This window comes from Podarcis tiliguerta (genome assembly GCF_965153285.1).
Source record: "Podarcis tiliguerta genome assembly, chromosome: 9".
NCBI lineage: Eukaryota > Metazoa > Chordata > Lepidosauria > Squamata > Lacertidae > Podarcis > Podarcis tiliguerta.
In genome coordinates this window covers 45,201,601-45,228,698 of record NC_139542.1, presented here as the reverse complement: position 1 = coordinate 45,228,698, position 27,098 = coordinate 45,201,601, and the positions used below count along the sequence as shown (strand labels likewise).

Here is a 27,098-nt window from a genome sequence, read left to right as displayed (position 1 = left end):
GTGGAGTGGGTGAGTTGGATCTGTCCCAATAAAAGCATTTCTATAGATGTATAACAAGTAAATGGCTGGGCCATTTTTAAATAAACAGTAGGTGCCTAAACATCAATATGTCAATTTTGGCTGGTACTTGATTTCAGAGGGCTGGAGCTGCAACACTAAAAGCCCAGTTGTAATAAAAAGTAAGCTCATCTCTGCGGCATGCTGTACTGTCAGCAGTGTCCCACCTAAGGAACACAGTTGCTTTATGGGGCAAGGGGCTCTTTTAGGTAACCTGGTCCCCTCTTTAGGGCTTTAAATGCTAACAGCAAACCAAACCAAACAAAAAACTGCATCCAGTAGTCCATTGGCAGTCACTACAGCTCCTTCAGCAGAAGTATTATATGGCGTCAATGGTATACCGCCCCCCTGGTAAACAACTTAGCTATTGCATCCTACACTAGCTGCAGCTTTTGGGTTAAGCCCTAAAGAAACCCTACATAGAGCACATTTCAGTAATGTAGTATTGACATCACCAAAACCACAGTGGCCAAGCTATCTCAGCGGAGGCCCGGCTGAAGCTGCCTTACTAATTGAAGCGGGAAAAATTCACTCAAATAGCAAAGATGGATCAAGCAGCATTCCTAGACTACATACCTGTTCTTTCAAAGAGCCTCTGTCTCAGCTGGAGTTTAAACTCTGCTTATTGGTTCTCATCCAGCCAACCACTGCCCCAGACGCTAGTCCAAAGCCTGCACGGTCACTTCTGTTTCACATCTTATGGAGAAACAGAGCTGTGTGTCATCATAATACTAATGACACTTTGTTCAAAATAAGGCCACTCTACATGGTTTCATAGGTTAAATAGCATCGTAGGCAAAATAATGCCCTGTGGCAAGCCGTAACTCAAATGCCAGGTGGCCACAGGGCATCCTCTCAGTGCTGCTCTCTGGAACTGCCTAGTATTTATCTGGAACATGTCACAAACCACAAAACTGAGCCTTGCATAAAGTGTGTGCATGTACACATTTGCAGGTGTGACACACGGGGTAGTGGACAGAGCTAGGAGTGGGGAGACCTGGGTTCAAATCCTCATTCAGTCATGAAACTCCCTGAGTGATCCTAGCCCAAGCTCCAGCTCTGGTCTGACCTATGTTGCAGGGAGGTCATGGAGATAGAAAGGAAGAACGCCTGTGCCGCACTGAACACCTTGAAGAAAAGGTTGAATAAAAAGCAAAATAAACAAATAGCGTGCACACATATACTGTGTGGCCATCAAATTTCACAGGTATGTGGAAATAGCTGCCTCTGGTCCTGTAGGGAAATTCCAATTAGTTAAGATTATGGGAAAGGCTTCCATAGTTCAGGTGGACTAGAAACGAGCCAAATGAATGTTTTGCCTCTGGAAGCGTACAGGAATTTGCAGCAGGAGGACGAAAAGAAAAGGGGCCCTGTTTCGTTGTCTGTTGCCCTTGGGTGTCATGAAAGATCAGGCTGGAATGATAATACAATGCCGAAGTACAACAGTCAGTTACATTTAATGTTTGAAAAGGAACAAACATAAAAGCTACTAGTTAACGAGAGAGCCTGGGAGTGATTTTTCATCATCCCGACATCCCCTTAAGATTAAAGTTCCACTGCCAAATACAAGCAAGGCCAGCAATATTCTGGCCAGGCAATCAATCTTTAGTTGCAGGATGCCACCCCTGCTCCCTTACTGCATTACAGGCCTTAAAAAAAGAAAGAAAGATGATCATAACTAAGTAAATCCTACCAATATTTTAAAGAAAATTAACTCAGAAGACAGGTAGAGGGGGCTTAATACCCAATTATAACAATCCCTACCCCTCACTTCAGAGGACAAGCAACTCTTTCAAAGGACTATCTGCCCTGCCCAGGGGTTTTCTTTTGCTTTGTTTAGTATTATAGATGGCTCATTACAATTTCATGAGCAATTCTTAAAGATACAGAAAGTCTTTGATAGCCTTTGCTGAAAATGGATCCCTGCAGGTAGATCAATACCCAGATATCTTATCCTTCTTCTCCCATAAGAACGCTCCCTGAAAGTAATTCAAGCACAGATAAAGTAAACACACATACACACACCTTTTAAATTTCTATAATTTCCACATTGGATCCATGTGTGCTTTAGCTTCTGCCTGTGAAAATGTTCAAGTTTCTGATATGCATCTAATCAACACAAGCAAGAAGTTCTGAATCATGAGTCAAACACAAAGTGAGAAAGGCGTGATACCTGATGAAACCTCTTACAGTTTACATTTATATACAGTTTATATGTGAACGTTGTAAGGGCAGCTCATGTCCAGATTTCAAAGGAACACCGTGGAGATGTGGTACAATACCTTACACAGGAGGTTTCTTGTTCTAAGGAGTAGGGTTATTCTAAAACAAGTCATTTACAAGTCCCTATAGTGTTCTAAAAGCAAAATAACGTCTGATGATCCAGATCAAACCTCATATCTAAGCAGTCAGGAATGATGGGTGCTTGAGAGAATCACCTACCAAACTGACCTGTGCTCTTAGGAATTTGACAATGGCTGTTCAAGGAACCTATATTGCTTTATTGACAGTGATGGTTGGGGAGGGGTTCCCTAGGCCAGTGGTGGGGAATCCTTTTCAGTCCAAGATCCACATTCAGTCATGGACAACATGGGCACATGCCAATAGCGGGTGGGATTCAGTGCAAAAGTGGGTGGTGGAGGAGAAGTGAGTCTTACTGTTATACAGCATTTTTAAATTTAAAAAATCAGACTCTAGTCAGGTGTTTCTGACACCCACCCACATTTCTCCATCCATGCAACCAACAGACACGATAACAGTTTAAGAGCATATTTCAGGAAGGCATGGAGCAGGGCCATGGAGAGGCGTGGTCGGGTGAGGGGTGTGGTCTGGGAGCCAGACAGAGAAGCTTAGAGGGCAGTATTTGGTCTTTGAGTTTGAAGCGTCCCACCCCTGCCAGTGGCAAAACTGCCAGTGACAGAGCAAAGCTGTGGGGAGGAGCCCCTCTGCCCTGATTTTTCATCACCAGGAGCTTCCCTGTAACTGGCAGTCAGAGGAATGACAGCCTTCTCTTCCAGTTATTTGTCTAATCCTCTTTTGAAGCTATCTACTTTTGTGGCTAGGACTGGCTCCTGTGGGAGCGAGTTCCATAGTTTAACTATGTGCAGTGCTATGAACTACTTTCTTTTACCTGTCCTGAATCTGGTGCTACGAGAGAGGAAGAAAGGAAGGAAACATTTTCTCTATTTTCTCCATGCCGTGGCAGACGCTATTTTCCAGGGACGTACCTGATTTAAAGAAGCTGTCCTGGTTTCTGATTTGATCCCAGTGTCCCGCTTTTCCTTAGGAGGTCCCTATTTTCATTGCAGCAATGTTGAAATGTATGGAGTTACCTGACCCCCAAGCTGTTTGAAGGCAATCCTGTATAGGGACGGGTTTTTTTAAAAAAAAGTTTTAATGTTTTATTATGTTTTTATATATGTTGGAAGCTGCCCAGAGTGGCTGGGGCAACCCAGTAAGATTTATATTTATAAATAGTAAAATTATCATTATGGAATGGGACGTCCCTATTTTCATCAGAGAAATGTTGGAGGGTACGCCGTGCATACTTTTCTAAACTATTAAGCCACCTCTTACTCGCCTTTTCTTGAAACTAAAAAGTCCCATATGCTGCAAACTTTCTTCATAGTCTCTCTCTGATCATTTTTGGTTGCCCTTTTCTGAATATCAGCTGCAGCGCTCAAGTTACCTGGCACTGCACATATTAGCAGCTTTCCTGCTTTGATCTTGTAACAAAGTTAACTGCAACTAGAAGGATGCCAAAGGGTTAATCCCAATCCCAAAGACTACTACTTACTCAAATAAAGTAAAGCTTGATCAACCCACTCTTTTTTATCAGAGGAATTCCACAATACAGCACACACTCTCACACAGAGCCAGCCTGCCTTTTCTCCAGACACTCTCAAACCTGCACACGGTGACACTGATTCAAGCCGACAAGGGCCTCACACTTTGCTAAGTGGATGAGACACACAGTTAATGATCTGGCCTGTGATCTGCCACGGAGCAGAGAAACTGGGTGAATATTGTCCCTTTGATCAGTAATACAGTCAGGGACTGCAAAGGCACTCCTTTCCCACTTATTTGCCCCAGTCCACGCCGGTGGCACATGGGAATAAAAGATAAATGTTCATATTTCATTTACTCCGAAGTCTCTGGAGATTAATACGGCCGTCAGAAGCAATTATTTGGTGGCAAGGATGAAGACCAAAGCTCACGCCGCGCCATGTCTGAGCTACACAAAAGCATTGCCAGCCGGTTATCGCTGGGTAGCAAAGTCCCAGAAAATGCTGTAATTAGGTTGTGGGAAAGGCAGCCGCCCGGGTGAAATGAGAAGGCAACTAGGTGGCCCAAAGTAATTTGGCTTCCTGACATGTGCTCTTACCTCCATCCTTCCTATTTTATTAGCGCTCTATAATATACCGTTACGCTCTTATGGAAGGTAATGGGGAGGCAGGCACTTAACTGTAATGAAATTAGATTCCTCCTCCTTTGCACCAGAGGCACAATGACATTTTCTTGTAAAAGCCGTGAAAGCAGTTTTTAAAAATGGAAGTGACAGAAAAAACACTGGCACCCACTTCCTGGCAGAGGATGAAGGAGCTGAAAGCTGATGAGGCTGAGCACTTTATTGTCTCGCGTTAGCTCCCGCTCTTCATCCAAAGTCGCAACAAAGATGGGCAGGCAGTGCTCTCGACACCCAAGGAAATGAACCTTCCTCTTTTATCACCCCACAAAGAGAGATTGTTTCCAACATTCCCACTAAATAAAAAATAATAACAAGGGGGGGGGGGCTTGGTTTAGTAATAAAAACGAAATGAAAGTCGTCTCTCTACATTTACACAGGTTCATTTGGCGGGATGTGGAATGAGATGGAAACGAGCCTTTCTAAGAGCATGCGTTATGAGAGAGAGCAAGGAAGGGTGGCACAGGATCGACACTATGATGCCTGGCATGTGAATCCCTCTGAATAATAAGATGCGGGGTTTGGTGATACCGCTGAAGCACTATTTCCATTTGAACTAGAGCTTCTGTGATTTGTACAGAACAACCTGACCCAAAATTTGTTGCACAGCAGCAGTAGAGAAACCAATCAGGTACTGGACTACCAGCACTGGCTGTTTCTTGGTCCTGGGAGGTGGCTCTGCTTCCAGATGACAAGGCAGAAGCATCTATCAGTATGGCTTTGCACCTACAAGGGGTATTGCACAAACAGATCCCTCCAAAGGAAGGGTAAGTAGGCACAGCAATACCTAGTAGGGACAGCAATACCTAGTAGGGACAGGTATGAAATGTAAGGCACAGCAATACCTAGTAGGGACAGGTCAATCTGTCTATTTCAGTTTCTGTTTTTTTCAAGTTCATCCCATTCCCACATCAGTTTGCAAACTTTGAAAAGAAATCCTCATGAAAATTCATGCATATTTGTGTCTGCATTTCTTCCATTAGCTATTCGCTTTTACAAGCAATTTTACTTTCCACATTACTTGCACTATCCTACGGATTTTTCTGCACACTTTCTTCTGATATCTATATCTATCATATCTATACAGGGTGTTTTAAATTTACTGTAGAACTGCATTGCAAAATTCAGGCAAGTGTGATTTTTGAAGAATAGCTTTGTTTCAGTTTGTGGATTGATTCAGGAGATATGAATTGGGCAGATTTGCATTGTGAATGGAACAACGCCCACCCAATCCCATTCTCTCCCTGGCTTAATTGCATCTGGTAAACCTCAGATTATGTTAGGTCCTTTACTAATGCTGGCATCACTAAATGAAGACACAGCAGTGACATCAACAGATTGATACCTGATGTATCTCAGTATCCTTGAAAGGGAAATGCAACGTTTTCCAAAATGTGTTTATGTGTGAGGTGTGGACAAATGTACCCTTCTTAAGTGAACAATTTTTCTGTTTCCTAGCAACAAGAGCTGATTTCTGAAACCATTCTGTGGTGTAAATATTTGTGGTGGATTCAAGACAACTGAACCTTTCAAATTATGAATAAAGTTGAGAGGAAAGCCCAGATCAGATGTCCTATCCAGGGTAAATGGAGAAACATGATGGGACTGAGATTCATGTCCAGCTGAAAGTCTGCATAGACCTCACACATATACAACCAAATGTGGAAAATACATTATCCCTATGACCAGGAACTGTTTTGCTAGAGTTCACAGTGAGTTGTATGCATGTAAGTATCATTAGGCAGACATTCAACTGAATGCACACAGGCTGGGATGGTGTCTGCATTCACTTATCATGCCTACCAGTGGACTGTGACCAAGAAATGTTTAGGCATTTAAGGGCAAGTTTGAAGGGTGTCAAGGTGACACTAGTTCTTCTCAAGTTTATGATCATTTCCTCTAGTCCACATTTCATTTTCTGATAAGAATATAAGATGGTGCCATGCCAAAGGAAGTATCTTAAGGCTGCATATATGATGCCCACATTTATGTTTTCTCAGCAATAATGGAATCAGATCAGCCTTTGAAGACAACAACTCACATGGAATAACCCAGTTTGGCTCTTCAGTATGTACTTATTGGACTTATGCATAAACTTGTTCATGGTCGAATATTGTTGATTTAATTGAGTGTTCAAAGGATTATCTCACATTGGTCGTGATATGCAGGAATAGATATTCTAAAATTATTTATATGCTGTCTTTCAACCCTTAAAAAAGCCACCCAGGCATCTCACATAAAAGCAATAGAAATACATCAAAACCCTGGAGCGTTAAAATCGAGATGTGGAAAATATGGAAACAACAAGGAGAAGCAGGACTAAGATGTGGAGATTTGCTTCAGAGATCCGGACTGTGGGGATCTCCAAAAAATTAATAAATATAATTCTGATTATAATTTGGTCTTTTTAATTTTAGTTTTTTTATTTTAATTAAAGTACTATGATTGGATATATTAATTGGATGTTTCTTATTGGAAAATCAATAAAAATGATTTTTTTTAAAAAAAGAAATACATTAAAAAGAAATACATTAAAACCCAAGCTCCCATCATCCCTGGTTGGGCTTATTGGAGCTGAAATCCAACAACATCTGGAAGTTTCAGGTTTGAGGAAGATCATTCCGCATCCCAAGCTAAAAGCTAGGTGAATTTGTCAAAAGTCTTCAACTTTTTTTGAAAAAGCATTTAAGAAAGGCACCATACAAAAGCCTTTAAGATCATGGTGCAGAGGCCACCATTTTAAGAAACAAAAAGCACACTTCTTCAACCTGGTGGCCTTCAGATGTTTTGAACCACAACCCCCACCAAACCCGGTCAGTGCAGCTTGGTACCAAGTGGGGGAAGGCTGAAATAACACAAGATACTGCTCTGTTGGTTTCTCTCATCTCAAGTTATATTAGGCTGTAAACACAATCATCTCTATTAATGTTTTCTAAAAATTGCATGGATGCAATGCAAGAATGGAGTAAAATAGTTTTTTTAAAAAATTCTGAATGGGATTAAGGAGTTCCAATGCAAAACACAGTCCACTAGGACTCAAGCTTTGACAAAAAGCAATGCAGTCGAAACTAAGTTGTCTTTGGGGGTCAATTAAAGTGGACTCTCGACAAGATCTTTCCATCTTTTATGACTACAGCGGTCCTGGAAGGGCAAGACCTTCGTTAGTTGGAAGACGCAGTGCCTCAGCAAAGAGTAATAGACGGAAAGAGATTGACTGCATTTCGCTCGAGAAAAATGAGTCTTGCAGAAGTCAGCATTCTGTCTCTGTCTGTTCTGTTCCCAGGAAAGAGACAACAACTACAAGCATATCTGACATAGCGTGCTCCATTTTAGTGATTTTTCTACCCTCGTACATCACCCTGTCAGCCCCAATACCCTTTGGATACCCTTCCCTCCTTATCATTCTGGGAGTGGCACATAAACTTGCATTTCCCAAGGTGACAACTCTGCACAGTCAAGAGCTCTCTGCGTAGAAATCTAAAATGAACGAGTCTCCCCTTCTCCCTGTGCCTCTGCTGAGAAATTCATCTTGAGGCTTGATTTCAACATCCTGCTGCACTGGCAAGATTAGCAAGCAGAACCGTGGGGATTCAGTAGTCTCCCCTGCTTTAGGTTCCATTTTAGAGCTCAGATGAGAATACCCAGGGATCAAATTCTGGTAAACGTGATGAACACGGAAAGCAGAAGTAAAAGGAAACAGCGAAAGCTCATTCAGTGCCATCTTCTGTAATCTGAGTCTACACTTCAGGTGGCATCTGAAAGCTACTAGATGGCCTGTTGTGAAACAAGAGAAAAATGATAAGCAGCAGCAAGCAACAGCAACAGCCCCACTGTTTTTCTATTGAGTCAAGAGAATTAATAATGTAGATACCCTGTAGCCGTGGAGCACCAGCTAGGAAGATTCCATACGTGACCCAGTAGCAAGACCTTCCAAAGCAAACGAGTTCAGAAAAGTAACATTCATTGTATCCGGGAAGGTGTGTGACACTGGGCCATGGGCGGCAGCAAAGTGTGGTCAGCATCTGGGACAGAAGTAGGTGGGAAGTATGAAAGAGAATGTAAGAGCAGCCCTGCTGCATCAGGCCAGTGACCCATCTAGACCAGCACCCTCATTTCACAGCGGTCAGCCAAATGCCTATGAGAAGTCGGCAAGAAGGACAGGAACATACCAGCATACTTCCTGCTTGTGATTCCCAGCCTGTGATTCAGGCTACCTCTGACAGGGGTGGAAGAATATAGCCATCACAGCTAGTAGCCATTGATAGCTTTATTCTCCATGGGTTTGTCTGAGCAAAGGGTCAAGCCACAAGATCAGAATGAATGACCAAAAATGATCAAAAGTTCACGCCAGAAGTTCAGAGGTACAGCTGTAGGTCTGGGTTATTATGAAGCTGAGCCAAAAGATCGGATGCCAGCCCAGCCCAATCCAAACCAATCCACAATCACACATGTATTTTTAATATAACTAAGCCAGGAGCCAGGAGCAGAGAGAACGGGCTGGTATGCCTTCAGATGAGAACTGATGGTGACTTAGCAATGTTCCTATTCATATTTGTGACTTTTATACTGTTTCCTGCAAGAGCTGGCCAATGAAAGCCAACTCTGCAGATGGAGCATGCTTATGAAACACAGAAGACTCAGATCTCTAGAGTGATATGCTTCCTTTCCTTCCCCTGGGTTTCCACCAGAGCTCTGAAGTGCTGAAACTCAGAGGTTGAGACTCCACTACACTGGCTGAAATCCAGAGACCCCTTCCCCAAGAGCCTGACAGTGTATTTGTGTGAGGAGGGGGAGAAGGGTGTGACTGCCATTCCCCACCCCCCAAATTATCTGATTAAAAATCCCCCCTCTCTATACTTGTATTCTCTTACATACATAAGCACGCCTTCTGTAATGGTAATGGAAGTCAATATAGATGAGCTGAATGCCAAAGTCAAATCAGCTAAAATATCAGTTTGAGGGCCGTTGATTTGAGAATGAGAAAAGTGGTAGAAAGTGAGACAAGGAATGGATGAAGTTAATACTATGGGTTAAGGGAGACAATGCCCATGAGATGAGCTCTATGGCGAGGGTTCTAGGCAGAACTAGTTAAACATTTCTAGGCAAGCTATAAAATAGTGAAGAAGAAGAAGAAGAATTTGGATTTGATATCCCGCTTTATCACTACCCTAAGGAGTCTCAAAGTGGCTAACATTCTCCTTTCCCTTCCTCCCCCACAACAAACACTCTGTGAGGTGAGTGGTGCTGAGAGACTTCAGAGAAGTGTGATTAGCCCAAGGTCACCCAGCAGCTGCATGTGGAGGAGCAGGGAATTGTACTCAGTTCACCAGATTACGAGTCCACCGCTCTTAACAACTACACCACACTGAGAAGAGGCAAGGGCCTTTCATAGAATGAAATAGGCATCCGGTCACATGAAGGTGTGCCCCCACCACTTTCAAGCGGTGAGGCTAATGTATCATTCATGACAACAGGCAATGCCATAGTGGATACTTTAAAGCCAGCCACATAGCTCTCCCACATTTGCATGCAGTGGCTCACCGTATGAACTGGGCAGCTAATGCATGCCTACCACAAGCCACCCACAAGTGTTTACACTGTGGAAATGTGCCAGTTTGATTGTCACAAGCCACTGCATAAGAAAATCTAATTGCATGGAACAGTTTCTATGTGGTTGCATTTAAAGTGGCTAGAGATGCTTGAAGAATTTGATTTCTGTGAACACTGATGGGGAATGATCTGATCCGCATCTTGGGGATTAGTGTGTAGATCAGAAGGGAAATTATCCACTGGATTCAGCACTTTTACATAACGTTCTTAGCTCAAAAACAAGTACCAAGGTAAGTTAAAATCTGTACTTTAGGATAAAGTACTTTTAGGAATGGATAAATTGAGAAGAAATATGTATTTTGTGATCAAATATGTAAAATACAGATTTTTAAAAAGTGAATTAATATGAAAAAGACACTTATTCACGAACACATACTTATTAATGCACGCATGTGAAATTGATGACTCAAACCCCCAGGTTCTTATCTGAGAGGAATTTAACCCAGGTTTTTATGGAAGAATGGACCTTATCAATCTGGGTAGTTGAAAATGAAAACATAGGCAGTTACAGCATATTATATAATGCACTAACGATCTGCCAGACATTCCATTTGTTTCCCAAGGTGTAAAAAAAATGTCAATTTCTCTCCAGGAGCTTTCCATTTCTACTTGGATAATTCATCTTTGGAGTTTTTTCAAGTGCAGACAACAGTGTCTGTGCGATACACAATGCACATTGTTTCTGAAGATGAATAGGGCCTCTTATGTTTTTCTAAATTAAAAAGTCATTATCAGCCTGCTTATCGCAGCACTATTTAGATAAATATGATAAAAGAAATCATACATTGGAAGAGGCCTATTGCTAGACTAGCAAGGCAATTGAAATGGTACCGCCCACACATGCTAAAATTATCCATATGCTTACTGGGCACTTCAGATTGGTATTTCGATTATTAATCTTAAAAATAACACTTTGTGAAATAAAAGCTTTTGCGGAGAGCCCAGCTCGGTAGGGTGGCTACAATTCAGAAGGTCTAATTGCTATGCTGGGCTGCCTCCCCCTTGGATACATCCTCCTTTAATAAACTGTTTTAGTGATTTCTGAAAGCTCCATTCACACAAATCTATTCTAAATTATGTTCCTCGACTGTGTTAAATAGCTTAACAAATCACTGAAGGCTGTTCTTTATTAAGGAAAAAAAAAGGTTGCTTTCTTAGTGAAATGCGTGGCAGTCTGGGGTGAATTAATGACATTAGAAATATCTACCCTTCAGGAAACATTTTTCAAACACCACCTACGCAATGTCAGGGTTGATCATCACTTCAGCACACCGAGTCTTATTTTGCCTCCATGTCTTAATGTGGTCCAACTGTACAGTGCCAACCATAATCAGGGGCATCTTGCCCATAGACATTAGTGGTGTGGGGCACCAGAGCACCAGGATTTTGGAGGGCATCACAGGTTGAGTGTCCGGGAAGGAGAGTCAGGGCACGCTCCCTTCCCTGCTCTGGGGCAGCCCTCTCCTCTCCTCTTAGCCACCCATCGGAGCGTGCTGTGTCTGGCTCAGGCAAGCCCCTTTGCATCCCCTCCCACAGGGGCTGCCTGGGCGCCTGGCGGGTGCAATAGGGGGTAATTGGGTGTATAGCCATTCCCAGATGCCTGATTGCTTGCTCCTTTGTCCCCTCAAGACTCCACCCCCTGACTCTCACAGCGTTCTTGGAAGGTTTGCCAGCATCCTGAATGAGTAGCTGGAAGTTCCTGTCCCTTTGAGCCACTGGGAGCCAGCTAGGAGAGAGAGAGAGAGAGAGAGAGAGAGAGAGATATGGATGGGTGCTCCTAGCTGGCTCGCAGCTGGAGGGTGGAGAGAGGGATGGGAGCTCCTAGGAGACCAGGAGTGACTCGTCAGATTTTGGCTGGCCCACATGCATTTGAGACTACAGAACATGGCCCATAGGCTGTCTTGAACCCCACATATATATTCCCATGTAGTGGTAGAGCTGCTGCTTTGCATGCAGTAGATCAATCCCAGGTTCAATCCTCAATATCTTCAGGTAGAGCTGGGAATGCTCCCTGTCTGAAACCCTCACCACTGCCAGTCACGGTGGACAATAAATTCAGCTTCCTGTGTTCCATAAGCCACTACTAGTATATCCTATCAGGCGCTTTAACAGAGAACTATCTCATATAATTTATGTAAGATGATCCTTTTTTTCCGTGTTTATTTCCCTTTAATCTCTTGTGAAAGGAAAGCACCTCTGAACAATAATATGCTTTCCCTTGGATATGTTCCAGCTAGTTCTGCAATCTGATATTGAGTGTGTACTTAAGAAATATTGTGGGTAAAAGGAACACAAGCAGAATTGGCTTGGATCACAGTGGGCAGTGCAACAAAAGCCCTGCTAGTGCTTAGAATGAAAAATCACACTGATCTGTTCTCTTTGTGCCAAAAAATGGCCTGAAGTGTTGCACTGCTATACCAGCTGACAATTCCTTCTGGATCTTTTGCTTTTGTTTAAAACAATGATGCTTCCTAATTCTGTTGTTTCTGTGCAGATCACATTATCTAGTTCTTGCTGCATAGCATCACTTGCTTATAGATTTCTTTCTCTTTTACACATGCATACATGAACACACACACCAGTTTAAGAAAAAAAACACCCCTTCCAGTCTGTTGCCAGATTTAGGCTTTATCTATAATTTCTGGCTTTGCTCTGCTGTGAGCTTCTTGGATTGTTTTTATGAAAAAAGAACTGTTGGACTGGCTTTGCAGTCATTTAGATTTTTTTTAATTAAAAAAGATGTGAAATTAAAAAGAAATCAACATTGTTAAAAACAAGGTGTTACATAATAAGATAATCTGTCTTAAATCTGCAAAAAACAAGAAAAAACAAAATGTGGTGTTGTATATATAAGTGCATTGTTAATAAATGAGCAACTAAAAAAAGGTCGACAACTCTGGGAAACGGGGGGAGGGGGGGGGAGGGCACCGGACATGCTTAAGACAGCCCTGACCATAATTATGAATGGGTATAAACAGCCTGTTTTAGTAGGCCAATGCATAGAGTTGGGCTTCTTGCTAGAGATTTGCCTGACTTCCCAATCATATATGCATGGTAGTTTTTAGCCTTCCAGGGTTGAGGATGACAGGAGTGGAACTAATGGAGAAGAGGACTACTGGAGGTGTCCTTTCAGCATCAACATCAACTTACCCCTTTCAAAAACTAAAGGTCCAGTAATGCGCTAAAGTTCCAAGCAGTACATAAGGGAGTTTATCACCACTGTTTTACAAGTTTTAAAATAGGACAATAGATATCATATATATATATATCCTCACAATCTCATTGAAGTTATTTAATATTAAATAAAATGGTGTATAATTGCAATTGTACTGTATTGCGAAAGATGCATAAACAAATGATGGCTTGTATTTTTTCCATGGCAAGGATAGGTGGTCTAGCTTTTGTGACTGAGACACGGGTCTGGGTAGAATTTCAGAATGTTTGCTTATGTTCATGAAGCGCCCACACCACTCGGAGTCACAAGTTGCTTTGCGACATAGGAGCCAACTCCTAGGGGCTGAGGTCCTTTGCCCCTCCAATAAAATATGAGAAGGGGCTGGGCCCTGCCAAGGTTGATGGACACTGCCATTCAAATGGTGTGCGTATGCCACATCTTGTGATCGATTATGTGGGGCAGGGCTTACCTGGGCTCCCCCAATATTTTATTCAAGTTGGCACCCTGGCTTTGCGAGCAGACACAGATCCCTCTGGGTGTTGCCCAAGATGCAAGCAAAGCTGGAAACAGAGAGGGACAGAATTCATGTTGATTTTGAGCTGAAAAAGCTGGGTTTTGGCCAAGATCCTCTATCCCTGTCTTAATGGACCACAAATGGGCTGGTTTCACCTATCAATAATTTATATCCAACTATTTTATGACATATGTGAAGTTTATATATCAGTATGTTGGCTGGAAGGACAGAAAACAGGCCTATAATGATTTTCAGCGTGCCACTTACAGCTGAGATGGGATCAGTCTCATTCATTGGTTCGGGAGAAAATGCTACTTCACCCTACATTCCACATAAGCAGAAAAACTGTAGTTCATGGAAGAGGTAGGTAAGCCAGTGGGTCTCACTGTAATGGGAAAATTAATAATGATTCATTCACACATGTTCTGTTTTGCTATGTGTACAGTAAAAGAAGTCATTTGGCTGAAAAGATGTTATTATTGTTAATTATTATTGTTATGTACTGAAATTCTCACCCTGGGCCAGCAGGGTGTAGATAGTTATGCAAATGAAGGATCGAAAGTGACATTCAGTGATTGGATAGTTTTAGAAAATGGCAACAGTTACATTGTTCTGGAGCTCTATATAAGCAGGCTGACTGAGCTCCTCAGTTCAGTTCTGTTCCAGCTTACAAATAAAGAGCTGCTTTGGAAGAATCACTGTGTCGTCTGATATGTTCGCCCACAACTTAACAATTATTATTATTATTTATTATTATCATCACCACCAACACCATCATCATCATCAGCCATAAATTCTTCTTGAGACTTTATTCGCAATGAAGGGATTTTCCTTTTTATGATTTTAAGCATGTATTTAAAAACAACAACAACTAGCTTGTTTGAGATTCTATCTAGCACCAGACTTCTATACTGCTGCTAGGCATCCTTGTTCATTTAGCCTGAAGTCATTCTGGGATGGCTTGCCTTTTGCAAGTGCCCTTTTAAACCCATTTTAGAATTCACATTATGCCAATAGCATCTGAGGTTAAAGCGCTTTACTTGAAGCCTCTTATGTGAAGAGCATACTGTTTTGAAATGCTTTATATATGAACTTGGGAGGGCTGATTCATTTTTGAAGTGGAAGAATTGCCCTCAATCCATGGGGGTAGCCAGGGTTTTTGTTTTTGTTTTTTATTTTAAGAACCCACATGATTAGTCAGTTAGTTAAGTATTTCTTTTGTTTTACTTGATGTGCGTGGGGGGCAGCTGCCCCCCTGCTCCTCCTTGGCTATGCCCATGCCTCAATCAACTCTGCAAAAAGATCCTGTAGATACCACTATTGTCTTATAAAAACGGTTATCACGTAAGGCTTGCAGGTGAAGGAGCTTTCAGAAAGTTACCCACCTTGCTTACCTATGTCCACCTCTATTTTCCCTTACTCAAAGTGCTCCCTACTTTATTTCTTTAGGCAATAGTTAAATGGCTTTTCTGTGTCTAACATTATCCATGCATTAAGGACATCAAGGTTAGATTCCTCTAATGTGCAGCACATGGGGATGCCTTTGAAGACTGCCAGGAAATGCCAACTGCACATCAGCTAGCTAATCTGATCATTTCTCACCATTTTAAAAGCTATGCACTTTCCAGGGACAATTTGAAGTGCTGGTTTTAACCTTTAAAGACCTAAAAATGGGTATTTGAAGGAGTGCCTTTCCCCATACAAATCTGCCCAGACGCCAAGGTCTGCAGTAAAAGTTCTTCTCAGTGTTCCTTCAGCCTTCAGAGCTCAGGCAGGTAGTGACTAGGGAGGGGCCTTCTCAGTGGTGACACCACACATATGGAATGCCCACCTCAGAGATATTAGAGGTGAATATTACCTTAGGTGCCAGGTTAAAACTATTAGGGTTCCCCTCCCCTTAATATTATTTTTGGGACCTGCTGGCACAAATGTGCCCACCTCCTATGGCGCCCACAAAGGTCCTCAATAAATATTCCCTCAAAAATTCACAATGAATGAGAGAATTTGCTCTTCCTGCTTAATTCCTGTTTGGGCTTTCTTGGCCATTCCTACATCAACCCCTTTTAAAATATGCTGACACTACATTGGATGCCAGGATTGGACACCCACCTTGTTTTTCATTCTGAACAGTGAAGAGATGCAAAGAGCTTCTTGTGTGATGTAGGTGCCTTTTTCTCATTGATTGGGGCATGCCGGCGCCATTTTGTGATGCTGTCTCTTTTTCTGCTCTTTTAAATGCAGCAGCCATTTTCTGTTATGCCACATTCCCCCTCCTGCCATTTTGTGTTCTTCCACCCCCCACCCCAGTAGCCATCTTATGGCTGGAATGTATGGTACTTTCTCAAGGTTGCAAATGTGTCTACTAACCCAAAAAGGCTGGTGACCCCTTATTAGCCCACAAATACAAGCTGCATTACTTTTGAACTTCACTTGGAGACTAAACAGCAATAGAAGCCTTCTTTGTGCTTTCACCGGATTAGACTTTCTGACCCCTTTTTTTCATTTTGGGTGTATTCCCCTTTATAATTGAGGGTGGCCATTGAGATGGCACTGTCTACTGTGTGTGAAGCTCTTGCAAGCATTTGCTTATTATCATTTGCCATGGCTATTATAACAACTGGGCAGTAGGCTATTGTGAAAGAGCTGGCCCATCACACATGGTCTTAAAGATGTTCTCTTTACTGCAGAGGCTTTGTTAGTGTCATAAGAGGGATGTGAAAGAACTTTAAAAAGGATGCCCGGGGCTAGGAATCCAGTAGAGTACTCTCTGCCGAGAAAGGATTAAAAAAAAAAACCTGTCAGTAGACTATGAGCCTTTTTTAAAGATAGGAAGAAAACAACCATCTTTGCTCTGATAACGTCTCATTAGAAGACTACAGAGCAGAGAGATCAACCTACTTGGCTCCTGCTGGTGCTGGGAACCATCCGATCACACTCTCTAAGCACTGTGTTGCAGCTGTAATTTTCCCTAATGCTTGGGCACTCCCACAATGCACTTCAGTGCAGCTGAAAGTTGCACTGTTCAATGGCTACTAGTTCTAATGAATACGTATTCCTTCCAGTTATCAGAGGCCTGCTGCCTCTGAATACCAGTTTATGGGGGATATGAGCAGGAGACCCACTGCAGCCATGTTCTTGTGGGTTCCTCATAGTCATAGGTTCCTAGTTGGTGACTGTGGGAATATAATGTTTGAGGGTGAAAACCCCACAACCAGCCAGTAGTTGAGAGATTATGGGAGCTGTACTTAAACAGCATCTGTGGACCAAAGTTCAGGAAGGCTGACACAAAGGCATGTACAGCTTAGTTCCCCCAAGAGAGAAGCCTTTTAGATAGGGGATATCTTGTGTACATCTGCATAATCAAGGCATTAAGGAGAGTATTAGCAGAAGCTAGTGGTGGAAATTTAACAATTTTTCATTTATTTGGCTCTTCCAATTCAGTTGTTTGAAAACAACACAGGGGGAAAAAGTAACATCTGATGTGTTTTAAATGTGTTGTGGAAGGGGGGATTATTGATTTTGTGTTTTTCATATTTTAATTTTATGTTGTGAACCGCCCTGAGAGCTACTCTGATGAGGAATGGTGGGGGCCTCCCCCTCCCCCTGCTTCTGACCAGAATCCTGAAGCTGCCCAGGAGCAGTGGAGCAGTATAGATTTGGAGCAGTGGTTTGCAGAGGGACATAGTTTGGAAGACAACAGCTGGGCAGAACTGAGTGGGGAACAGCTAGGAGAAGAAGAACAGGATGAGAGAGAAAATTAACAGACTTCCTTTCACTGGAAAGTGTCCAAGTGCTCAGTCCAAGGTCAAGGAGAGCAGATAAGGTAGCTACACAGAAGGCCAAATGGTTGCGAGATCAAGTTGCCAGATGAGGGAACGACGGGGGTGGCTCAGGGAGAAGTGGGTGGAAACCTTAATCGGGAGCACCTTTCCTACAAGAATGGAGTCTTTGTTCTTTCGCTGTGATCATTAAAATATCTTTAACTGGTAAGATACTATTTTCGCTTTGTTCTGCTTATTCATGGCCAAAGGGGGGGAGGAAGCCGTTTCCCCGAAGCCTGACACCTATGGGTATAGGGCGGTATACATATATTAACAACAACAACAACACCACTAACAACAACAGCAATGCTAGACTCGTTGGGCCTTTGACCTGATCTGGAAAGATGTTTCATATGCTTAAAAGGCACTCTCAGAATTTAGGCGAGGCAAGATCGCTGTCAGACCCCATGCAGAATCCCAGGAGCTGTCAAATTAGGCACAGAGGTAGTGGGCTGGTTCAGTGGTAGCCCAGGGCCCTGTTTACTGATGTTCATCCCTTTGCATATTTCCTTGGATGTTAGCCCCATTAAATGGATCTTACTCCTAAGCGAATGAATAATGGATGGCAGCCTGAAAATATTGGAACTGTATAGGCTTGCTCACAGGGCACGTATGCCTCAATTGCCTAGCAGAAGACACTAGGTTAGCTGCAGAAGAAAACACCTTTTGTGCTGCTGCTGGACTTACCATTCTTCTATTGTTTTTATGGTCCACTTTAAATCTGGGACCATCCATAACAAATAGGAAAGAAACTATGGACACCCCTTGCCCATATATTTGGGAAAGGCAGAATAAAATTTAACACGCTCATTTTAAAAATCCAAATAAACTTTAAGCCATGCTGCCTTCAATATCAAAATGCTGGCACTGGGGTGGGGGATTTCTGAAGGTAGCAAAGGAATATAGAAAGCCTGCTTTCAAAATAAAAATAAAAAGGCTGAGTTTTCATAGAATTGCATAGTGATACTAGTTTGTACACCATACCCACTCTGAATAATATTTAAAAAGTTGTGTGTGATAATAAGATGCTATAATGATCATTAGGAAAAAAGTGATCTGTTTTCCTTATCTGTACTTAAAAAGAAACTATGGCATTAATTACCGTATTTACTCGAGTCTAATGCACCATCAAATCTAATGCGCACCTCAATTTTCAGAACCTTGAAACCAAAAAAAGTATTTGCTGGTGAATGTAAATGTGCGATCGAATCTAACGCTCACCTTAATTTTTGCAATGTAATTTGGCCGAAAAGGTGAGCATTAGATTCAAGTAAACACAGTACATATTTTTGTCATATTTTCCTGCAAAAAAATGCATTTCTAAATGTATTTTATATCAGATGTGACACATATTTTCAGCCAAAACCTGCACCAGTAGTACAAAAGCAGAAGAATTAACTATATTCTGATTTGTATATTGGTGTGGAGGTGCAGATCAGGTGAACTGGTATCAAAAGTCACAGAAAATCTAAAATTTGAAGCATTTCTATTGGGCTCATGTACTGCAGCTAAACTGACCATTACCACATTACCCTATGTACAACCTATGCTTTGAATATTTGCGAATCTGTCTTAGTTATATTTCCTCACTTTGAATGGTATGTTGTGACTGTGTTCAGCTACTGTTGGGTGCACTGAAGGAAAACCGATGGATCAAATAAGGCTGCCCTCGAAGGCCTCCTCTGACAGGTCAAACTGAAAGGCATACAAACATGTATGGAGCTAATAAGCCAAAGAGCTTCCCTAACAAGTAGTTCTCTTTGAAATCTCAGGAAGAAAAGCAACACAAGTCCACAGCCTTAAAGACAGAATAACGATTTCCTTAAAAATGCCAGACGACTCTCCTGAGAGCACTTTCTTCTCTTGACTGACTGCATATCCTGTGCTGCATGCCAGAATTTTAAAGGAGTGAATCTTTAATGGAGTGTATTTGCGCCAAGCAAGTCAGAAGTAGCATTGCGGGGACTGGACAGCCCATTCCACATCTTGTTAACACTGTTGTAGAGCCAGTCCAATGATTCAGTTGAAGGTTTCATTCCCAGAATCTCAAGAGCCGACTTGCGTTTTTAGCAATCCTGGATTATCTATTGCTCAACAGTAGTGCCACAAATGTTTAAATCAATACACAGTTGATTTAGTAAGCACATTCATTCACAAAGAGAACTGGGCATCGCCTTCTGTAGTTTTACTGATTTCTAGTTCCCATCACCGTAGGAGGTTCTTTGTATTTGAAGCAATCGCAGCACTAAATTATTTCAATGCAGAAGGGCATTAGACTATGAAAAGGCAAGATGCCATGAGATCCATTTGCTATTCTGTCCTGGGCAAGGAAAGCTACAGACACTACATTTCCAATAACCAACAGAATGAATGGCAACTTCCCTCCCAAGCAGAGGTGCCATCTTCTCAAGTTGAATGAGGACGCCTGATGCAATGTCCTGCATGGCAAGTCAGGGGGCAGAGCCAAACACCCTCTGAACATTGAGGGTGACCAGCCCCTTAAAAAAAGACATTGGGGGTGCAAAACTGCACTAGCCCCTAGGAGCCGGTACCTATGCTCCCAGGGCAAAGAGCAGAAGAAGAAGAAGAAGAAGCGTTTGGATTTGATATCGCGCCTTTCACTCCCTTTAAGGAGTCTCAAAGCGGCTAACATTCTCCTTTCCCTTCCTCCCCCACAACAAACACTCTGTGGGGTGAGTGGGGCTGAGAGACTTCAAAGAAGTGTGACTGGCCCAAGGTCACCCAGCAGCTGCATGTGGAGGAGCGGAGACGCGAACCCGGTTCCCCAGATAACGAGACTACCGCTCTTAACCACTACACCATACTGGCTCACAGTGTGGTTGTTGTTTTTTGCGGGAGTGGCAGAAGACATATTCAGATCAGGACTGCGCAGGGGCAAAGAGTTAAACTTCAGCTCTGCCCACCGCTAGACTGTGGTCCCTACCCAAATCCTTCCTCTTCCCCACAACTGTTATTTAGTAAAAGGAAACAAGAAGCAAGCATGCAAGAAGGATAAGCCATGTCATTAATTCTGTAGTTTGACCCTGCTGATACGACGTTTTGCTTTGCTGTTGGTTGGGGCCAGGGTTCCCTGTACTGTACAATGCTGGATCACACTTTAATCAAGGGGGTTCATGTTACTGTTTGTACCGCTCAAAGCCATGGGGCTGAATTCAATGGCACCCTTCTGTTCAGGAAGAGCGTTTGATACAGTGGAGGCCTCTGCTCACTGAAGAAAACGACAATGATTTTTGCTCATCTGGATTTGAGAATCTCCAGAACAGAGTAAAATGTGGCATTGGGGGAATCCATAAAAGACACCTTCCTTCTTCTTCCATTAGCAGAGGCCCTTGCAAGGTGAAAGGTTCTTCTGCAATGAAAGGACTCCTCCTGTTTGTGGAAAGAGCGCCACTGGGTGATAAACAGTCTTGGTCATATTCATATTTAGAGCAGACCCATTGAAATTTAAGGGCCCAAGAAACTTAAATTCATCGATTTCAGGGGTCTACTCTGAGTATGACTTACATCACCACTTAAAAATAGCCCACAGGATTAGGCCCTAGCCCTTCATCTGACTGATACGCTGTCTGGCTTAATATTTGCTGATTTCAAAACAACTCAGACTCATGGCAGGATCTCCTCTAGTTTGGTCGATTCTGTGCTGACTTCCTCCTATGTGCAGACTCAGGCAAATGTAAAATAATTCCGGTGAGTAAAGAAATATCATGACCTTCTGGTTAACACCCCACTTGACTCAAGCACATGGAAAACGTACAAAGAGCGCCAGAGTCTCATTGCATGTTTCATTATCAAAACCGCTCTCGTCTAATAGTATGCTCCCTTGCACATTTCCAGCTGGCAAGATAATATCTTCACTGAGCCATCGGTGTAATGTGTTAAAGTTTTCACCACCTTTAGCGCCTTCAGCAAGATGAATGGCCATAATTCTTTCTTCAAATAACTGTACAATGCTAACTTGAGATAGGGTTTTTGTTTTTTTTAAAAAAGTGGTCTAAAAATACAGCCAATAAGTCAAAGGGGTTTAACATGAAAAAATAAGTGCTATACTTAAAAAAAATGCTAATCCAATGCATAGAAAAATTTATATAAATCCTTTTTTTAAAAAAATTGAATGTCTGGAACCAATCACAGAATGCAACCTATTCTTATGAATTGCGAAGCTAAATGCAATTCATCCAGCTCTGATGACATTTTCAGTAATCTGTTGCAAAGAACTAGGTCGAAATTTGCTAATCCCATACTTCATTAGATATATTAGCAAGGAGAAAATCTACTGGACTAATTACATACACCTTGAAGTCACTGAGAAACCCCTCACTAATTTTAACCCTTCTGTATAATGCTATTTCATTCATTCTGGGATCTATGTACAGTGGTACCTCGGGTTAAGAGCTTAATTCGTTCTGGAGGTCCGTTCTTAACCTGAAACTGTTATTAACCTGAAGCACCACTTTAGCTAATGGGGCCTCCTGCTGCCTCCGTGCCACTTCTGCGCGATTTCTGTTCTCATCCTATAGCAAAGTTCTTAACCCGAGGTAATATTTCTGGGTTAGCGGAGTCTGTAACCTGAAGCGTATGTAACCTGAGGTACCACTGTACATGCTGGATATGCCACAGTGATCTGAAATCCTCACTTGAAAGGGAGATGAATGGAATTCCATAAGCATCTCATTGTCACAAGATGCAGCTTGGTTTTTCCTTGTATAACAATCTGGCTCTTTATATCTGATTCACCTGGTTCTGCATGCAGATTGCAACTGTTGGTTAGCTATATTTGTGAAATGGAAATGAACACAGTCATAGAAGAAGAAATGTTGAGCGGGGGTTCTAAGCCATGCTCAGGATAAATCCATTGAAACCAATGGACTTTGGAGTTATTCAAGACCATTGATTGCAGTGGGTATACTCTTTTGAGTATAACTTACTTAGACCACTCATATGGCCAAACATTCTTTAATCATTCAACATGCAAGGCAGCCCTGTTTAGGGAAGTTTTTAATGACTGATGTTTTAATGTATTTTTAATCTTTTGTTGGAAGCTGCCCAGAGTGGCTGGGGAGGCCCAGCCAGATGGGCGGGGTATAACGAAATCACCATCATCGTTATTAGGGCTCTACAGGATTTTATTCAGGTGTTTGCCTGTTATTTGCTCTTGAAAGTGTTTATTTACCGTAAAACACATTTTGTTTATGTGGTTATGGAAATTGTAAATAAAATTTATTAAAACACACTTTCAGCGGTAAAAATTAGCCACAAGGGAAGTGAATTCCAGCAGAAAAATAGTGGGACACCAATCCTGATCAGCAGCACATTTAAGATTGGGGATCCATGGGTGCATTTTCTCCTCTCCAAAATAGAAGCAGACAGGCTAAGTATGCTTGTTTAAACATGTGCCTAATGCCATGAGTAGTTGGCTCTGGAGTTTCTCGATTGCCAGGTCCTTTTTTTTTGTTGGCATCTATCTGTCAGGTAAATCCCTTCCCCAATTGCTCAGAGTAGTTCCAGTGGCTCCAGCATCACTTCTCCATGTACCTGTGGCCTCAGAGTTTCTCTGCATGAGGCATTTTAGTGTGGAGGAAGCAGATCTGTGTTTCACTTCACAAGCCTATTAGAAAATGTGTCTGAATATATTACAGCAACAGGCCACTGGCTGCCTTTTCTGAATGAGATCTGCACTCTCAGTTTAGTTTTGTGGTATTAAATAACAGACCGGCCTTTGGAAGAGTTTTAAAGTAAAGTTTACCTTTCTTTGCCAGTAGGTGGGGGTAGAAGCCCGTAATCTGCCATTCTCCAGCTGTCTGGCTGCGCTGGCAGTCTTGTGTCCGCAATTGGACATGTGAAAAATAATTGAGTTCAGCTTTCCTTACAATAAATAGACGAGGAAGGTGAGCTTCGCCTACAATTTGAGCATTTGCATCATGCGTGGCAAATATTCTGACACATCACTGAGCCTCACTTTTCCAATTTAAGGTAATTGTTCTGACTCGGGGAGGAAATAACATCAAATAAGCTAATTTTAACGAAGTCAGATGCTAAGCTGTTAGCTTTTGGTCAGGTGTTACAGGCAATTCAGTGACCTTACAAGTGGCAAAACAAGTTTAGTGTCATCTTGAAATAAAAGAGGTGTTGTCTAAGGACCAGGCAAGGTAGTTGAAACAGCTCATCCTGGTCACCAACAAATTACTCCACACAGGCATAGGCAAACTCGGCCCTCCAGATGTTTTGGGACTACAACTCCCATCATCCCTAGCTAACAAGACCAGTGGTCAGGGATGATGGGAATTGTAGTCTCAAAACATGTGGAGGGCTGAGCTTGCCTATGCCAGCTCCACAAGCTTGGAAAAGGCCTTAGGGTTGGCCCTACCATTAGGCAGAGTTAGGCAGCTGCCTTAGGTGTCATGAAAAGGTGGCAAATAAGTTATTTAATTGATTATTTCATTTTTATGCCAGCGAGAATGAGAGGTGCTTTAGGGCTTTTCTGACTCAGGTGCCATAATATGAGTTTGGTTCACCTTGATTTGCAGTGGGGACCATTTCATTTCTCCATCTCCAAAATATCATGGGCCAGACATGCAATTGTACCCTTCTATAGTGCATTGGATCTGTAGATCCAAAAATGGGCTTTGCTGCTGCAGACAAGCCAGTTTCTGAATCCCCCAATTCTGAAGTTTTGATGTATGCTGCAAGCCTCAAGCCTCACCCACATTAGTAGTAACTGATGCCCACATTCCCACTCCAACATCAGAATTTCCCCTGACTCACTGCCTTCCAGCCAGGTCTAACCAAACTCAAATGCCCCTTAGGGCATTTACCCAGCTAGGAAAGGAATGGATGCAGCCCATACATAACACATGAACCTGAATCTTTCAAGTCTAATATCCAGAGTGAGATTCTTCACAAAATGAAAATGATTGGCTAGGAACAGTATTGATACATACATGACAACCTAAGGCAAAGAAACACTCAGAAGAAGCAGTTGATGTGAGGGCCATCGTTGACATTGGCTTTCCTCACTCCCTTTCAGGAGACCGTAACAACTGCAGAGCTAAATCTGAAAGAAAGAGCTCCATTTCATCCTTGGTCAGCCAGCTGAGCACTGGAAACACAGAGGCAGAAATAGCAGAGAGCTCTGTACAAATAATATTATTTTTTGGCCTGGTGCGGAAAGGAACAATCCCGATGCCTCTTAATTTTAATGAAATTCCCTTAAGAAAATATATCCTGGTATTGTTCACCATTCTGTTATCTGTGCATCTTTCCAAATGTTCTGCATAGTTGCTTAGAAAATATGAAATATCAACTATCACATTCTCTGTGTTTCTGGAGCGCTTCCTCCCCACCCTTCCAAATCAAAGCTCGGCCACGTGCAAACGCCCAAGGGAACACAAAACCCTTTATGGCATTCACAAAAAACCCACCAAAAAACTTGAGCAGTTCTGCAGAATCAGCCAATCGTTTTCTTTTCTTTTCTGTGTGCAGGCAGGAAAAGCAAAAAGCACAACCACCAATGTGGGCAATGAGCTTTCCCTCTCATTACCTGGAGAGGAATGTGCTCTCTGGGTGGCTAACTGAACCAATGGGTAATTAAAAGTAAACAATAGCTTCAAATGCTAGGAAGAATGCGAATACACAAACACAAAAATTAAGAGACAATGGAGACAACCCAAAGGTGCTGAGCCTCAAGCTTTCTGTTCGCCTCACAGTAAATTGTGGATTTTTGGAAATGCAATTACAGCACACTACAAAGAAAAGGAACAAAGAAGAGTGAGGATGAGAAAGTTGCAGACACAGAAGAAAGAGCTCTAAGCTGCATTAATCATCCTCCTCATAAGGAGAGGCTCATCCTCTGTGGCGGAGGAGGACCAAAAGCTTTTTGGTAGAAGCATCACTACCGCTTGTTGGGAGGAAGGAGGAGGGCGAGGCAGCTGTGAGGTTGGGGCTGCAGGTGGGAATGCTGGATTGGCTCTGCCAGCGTGTCTGTGCGGCCCCAGAATTGCTGCCACATCACCCTCACCTTTACAGCAAAATAACAGCATGTTTCTACTGGGAGGCTATTGCTGTGGGTACACAGGTGGCACTGTGGTCTAAACCACTGAGCCTCTTGGGTTTGCCAAGTGGAAGGTCGATGGTTCGAATCGGCTCGACGGTGGTGAGCTCCCGTTGCTCTGTCCCAGCTTCTGTCAACCTAGCAGTTTGAAAGCACACCAATGCAAGTAGCTAAATAGGTACCATTGCGGCGGGAAGGTAAGCAATGTTTATGTGCTCTCTGGCACTTGTCATGGTGTCCCATTGCACCAGAAGCGGTTTAGTCATGCTGGCCACATGACCCGGAAAAGCTGTCTGTGCATAAATGCCAGCTCCCTTGGCCTAAAGCGAGTTGAGTGCCATAGTTGCCTTTGACTAGACTTAACCATCCAGGAATCCTTTACCTTTTACCTATTGCTGTAGCATCAGGCTAATGGACGAGCCTTTCCCAATCATCACCTTACCATTTCTAGAGTGTTTCAAGATTTCAAACAGGCATAGGCAAACTTGGCCCTCCAGATGTTTTGGGACTACAACTCCCATGATCCCTAGCTAACAGGACCAGTGGTCAGGGATGATGGGAATTGTAGTCCCAAAAACATCTGGAGCGCCGAGTTTGCCTATGCCTGATTTCAAACATTGCCTAGTTACAATCCTTAAGCAGCCCTGGAAGGCTGGAGGGGAGAACCAGGTTCCCCACTGCAATTTGCAATGCTTCTATTTTGGAATACTTAAGTGTGATTATTACAGACTGGTGTTGGGCTCTACATCCAGCCCTCCTGAATGCTATGCTAAGTCCGTGGCATCGTTTCCCAGGATTGTAGTCGTGGGGTGGAGCCAAGGCTGAGAGAAAGCAGCTTACTTAAGGGCACCTAAAGTGTTCATGAGTAGAGGAGTTCCTGATTCACAGCTGAGCCTCTGAGCCACTATGCTGCACAATGCACTGCTATGGTTTACAGCAGGATAGGGAGAGATCTAGGTCAGGGAGTTCCATTCGGGCAGAAGCAATGAAGTACTGTAACATGATACGGCATCAGTGCATTGGGATGTCATGCCTTAAGAGCTCAATAGAAATGAAGTTTATACAATTGCAGACATTACAGTTAGTCACCTTGGGTGGGTTTTCCCTAAAACCTGGAGCAGGAGTGTATTAAGTAAATAAGTAAGTTAGTACTTTTAGGAATTCGATATCTGAGATGAATACGCATGGTCAATTTTTGCCACCATGACATCATGGTCTCTGTGTAAATTTCTTATAAAAGGCAAAATATATCTATAGCCAAATGAAATGTTTTTATTGCGTTTCCCCCCTTACCATGATTGTCTCTCCCTTTTATCATGTAGGGTTTGGATGCATGTATAAGAGGCAGCGGGGCTTGACCAATTTACAAGTTCTCACTTCAAGGTGAC

At 42.6% G+C, this 27,098-nt stretch overlaps 1 protein-coding gene and 1 long non-coding RNA gene across 7 annotated transcripts in view; one reads left to right on the top strand and one right to left on the bottom strand.

Moving 5' to 3' along the window:
• Nucleotides 1–6,892, top strand: part of LOC310685416 — a 59,038-nt gene extending 52,146 nt beyond the window's left edge. For all 3 annotated transcript variants that reach the window (XR_014515218.1, XR_014515219.1, XR_014515220.1), the window contains one exon: nucleotides 5,981–6,892. This is a non-coding gene — a long non-coding RNA (uncharacterized lncRNA). The remainder of the gene's footprint in view (nucleotides 1–5,980) is intronic.
• The window catches only part of GALNTL6 (polypeptide N-acetylgalactosaminyltransferase like 6), a 432,117-nt gene that overhangs the window by 53,081 nt on the left and 351,938 nt on the right, over nucleotides 1–27,098 (bottom strand). The gene's annotated exons all lie outside the window — the stretch shown is intronic.